We start from the raw sequence: 3,157 nt of genomic DNA on the forward strand, positions 1-3,157 counted from the left end.
TTTTTTTTTCCTATTTCCCTCCTAAGCCTTTAATAAAATTTCTATAATACTTTGTTCCCTCCCAATGTATTAATTTTCCCTCTAAAATGTTTTTTTTTTTATGTTTTGCTATTAACCATTTAAAAACATCATCATTATTTTTATAATACAATAACAAATTATGTATTATTTTATAATAAATATACTATGTTTTAATTAAAGCTAAATTATGTTATACGACTCTATAGTTTTTAAAAGGTTTTCAAAAACTTTACTGATGAAAAGAATTTATCTCCTTCCTGCCACTTTCTTTAACCTAAAACGGTTACCTTCTCCCTACTGAGCCTCACTCTCACCTAAAAAACGAATCACCCTCCCCTCAAATCGCCTTCGTGTTTCTGTCATTTGACCATCGCACATCTCCAATAGGCCTTTTGGCGTGTGATTCTGCCCGCCGAAACCTATCTCGTATTCTTCATCACAACGGTTTGCAGCCGTCCTACACTATCAATCGGTTCCCCTGGATTACTTCGATTACAATAACCGACGTCACGTTCCAACCGATCTCTCTTGTAAGTTTGTACAAGTGAAAAGTTTGAGGTGCATGCCAATTGCTCGATGAAATGCATCAACCAAAATAACTTCTATTTCACTTGTTTTACTAAATAAATGGTTATCTGGCAAAAATTTCAGATTCTTTTATGCAACCTTAGAAGTAGAAATAATGAATCTTTGGAATTTGTAGTTATAATCTCTTTTCTGTTGAATTGAACTGAATTTATTCACCAAATTGGTGTTCAATTTTTTATATGTTTTGTATATTTATAAGTCATTTTGGTTTTTCAGAGGATGAAACAACGCGTTTAGGGCGGACTTTGGGGCATTCACTGCTTACGTAAAGAATGACTTCGTATTTGGGGTACTAATTTACTCCTTTGTTTGTTATGTTTTTGTATTTGTAGATTGTAGTTTATTGCTATCGAGTGGAAGTTATATATATACTTCATCTTTTTGTTTATGATTTGAGTGAACCATAAGACCTTTTATCCATGTGATGTACGTTGTATAGTGGTTTTAGAAAAAATGTGTTATTGAATGGAATGTAAGTTTGGGCTTGATATGTTAAAACAATTGATGCACAATAATTCGTATATAAAATGTTTTATGAATTAGTATTGTATTTTTGATTACATGCTATATTTCTCATCTTTTACTTGATCTTATTGGTAATGTTAGAACTGTAGTAGACTTTTGTTCAACTCAAACAATGTTGAGTTTCTTGTGTTTTCTACATAGAAACTCTCTGGCATACTTGCTCTTCCCTTCTTGGAGTGCTTTTTTGTATATGCTGGTTCAGCGTGTTTAGTTTCTCTACCAAATCTCTTGTTTTTCTCTTTCACATGTCATGTTGTAATTTTGTTGTAGGAAACACCTACACCTAAAAGAAGAAGAATTCCTATATATCAAGGTTTGAGCAATTCACGTCGGTCAAATATGACTACCAAAAGGCATGGACACCAGGTTTGTTTTTCAATATGGTTGTCCATTGGAGAATTAAGGGTTCTGGGTTGGCAGCTTGAAATGGCGACTTAAACATGACTTGTTTTGTGTATTAAAAGGTTTCAATTCTAATTTCAAATTAGTAATAATTAGGGGTGCAAACAAGCCGAGCCGATCTCAACAGAAGCAAGTTGGTATCATGTTGATGTTCTGCTTGCTGATTCAGGATATGATCTTGTATGACCTTCATGCTCAAGTGTGTTCTTTTGCCATTGGTTTATAGTTGACCAACCATAGAAATAATGACAAGTGAAGTCGTAAGTGCTTTTGTTTTTATGTATATTGGGGTTGATTTCGAATAACAATAGAGAATCTTGCAATACATGATGCTTTGTTATGTTGTCATTATACCTATAAGTATTGTTTGTTATCTTCAGTTACTCTCTTGGAAGTTGATGACATAGAACATGAAGCAAGAAGCAATACAAATCGGTATGTTGTGGAATTGTTCCACTTTGAACGTTAAGTGCTTGTTTTTTTTTTTTTACTTAAATTAGGATTTTCGGGCATTGAACTGAGCCGATTTTCAGGTATCGGGTATGGTTTTTTGTATTGAAATGCCTACCTTATGGGTAGAGTCGGTTCTATGCTCGGTTATGAAAAAGCTTGGTTTGGGGTATTCCTACCGGGTATGGGTCAGTTTTGATTTTTTTTTTTTTTTTTTGCACCTCTTAACCGATACTAGTACTGATGTTATTTGGTTAGTGTTGGTTTGACCCGTTACGGTACTGGTACTTAAAATTTATATTCTATCTCTAGGTTTTACATGAATGTAGAAAAAAGGCTTCGATTACAGATTTAGTAATTCATCATAGCCTTCATAGAATGACACACACCCAAAGGTACGAAGCCCAAAGTTTAAAGCGCGCACGAAGTTCGTTAATTACAATCCTCAATTCACCTTGCATAGTATATCTCATGAATTTGGTTACAGTGGGCCTCAATTGCTTATGACATCACCATTGATGCAGGTTTTGTGGCATGCCCTTGCATTGTAGCGGCAAGACCGACAAGAGTACAAGATTGTCGATTTTGCTTGTTAGTTTTGTGCTTCATATGTATGATATTAACACTTATTAGATGTTTGTTAGCAAACGTTTGGAATATGTTTGGAAGTGGATTAAAATTTTAATTGAAGTGATGATATTATGATTTCCACATTTTACAGCTTTATTTTTTTTTACATTGTAAATAAATAATTATTTCAGTTGATAAAGATTAATATGACAAACGTGTATAGGAGTTAATTTGTATGTAATTTTTAGTGGCAAAAATGATGTGGCAATAAAAGTAGAATAGATGTTTTACTACAAATAGTTTTTACCGGCACAAAATTTATGCTACAAATGCCTTCTATTTATTGTGGCAAAAAAAGTGCCACTAAAAGCCTAAAAGTTTGTAGCGGCATTCCAAAAAAGTGCCACTAAAAGGCTTTAGTGTCACAACTTCTAGTGGCACCTTTTGTGTGCCGCTCATTACTTTAATGGTCTTTAGTGACACTATATGGGTTTTTGTGGCACTTTTTGTATGCCACTGAATGGCATTTTTTTTTGTAACTACTCCATTTTACTAAATTTCCAGACCTTGCTAACGTGAACGCCACATGTCAAAAAAACCA

At 33.6% G+C, this 3,157-nt stretch overlaps 1 long non-coding RNA gene across 5 annotated transcripts; it reads left to right on the forward strand.

Moving 5' to 3' along the window:
• Nucleotides 1-257: 257 nt before the first annotated feature.
• On the forward strand, nucleotides 258-2,697 carry LOC110882163. 5 transcript variants are annotated; one of them, XR_004869190.1, is made up of 8 exons: nucleotides 258-551; nucleotides 826-898; nucleotides 1,405-1,500; nucleotides 1,633-1,796; nucleotides 1,917-1,971; nucleotides 2,070-2,168; nucleotides 2,299-2,381; nucleotides 2,511-2,697. It is a non-coding gene; the product is annotated as an uncharacterized LOC110882163 (long non-coding RNA). The 5 variants fall into 5 exon arrangements; XR_004869189.1 differs by having other exon boundaries at nucleotides 1,623-1,796; nucleotides 1,917-2,168; XR_002560007.2 differs by having other exon boundaries at nucleotides 1,917-2,168.
• Nucleotides 2,698-3,157: the final 460 nt, after the last annotated feature.

The sequence above is a fragment of the Helianthus annuus genome, chromosome 10 (assembly GCF_002127325.2).
Source record: "Helianthus annuus cultivar XRQ/B chromosome 10, HanXRQr2.0-SUNRISE, whole genome shotgun sequence".
Taxonomy (NCBI): domain Eukaryota; kingdom Viridiplantae; phylum Streptophyta; class Magnoliopsida; order Asterales; family Asteraceae; genus Helianthus; species Helianthus annuus.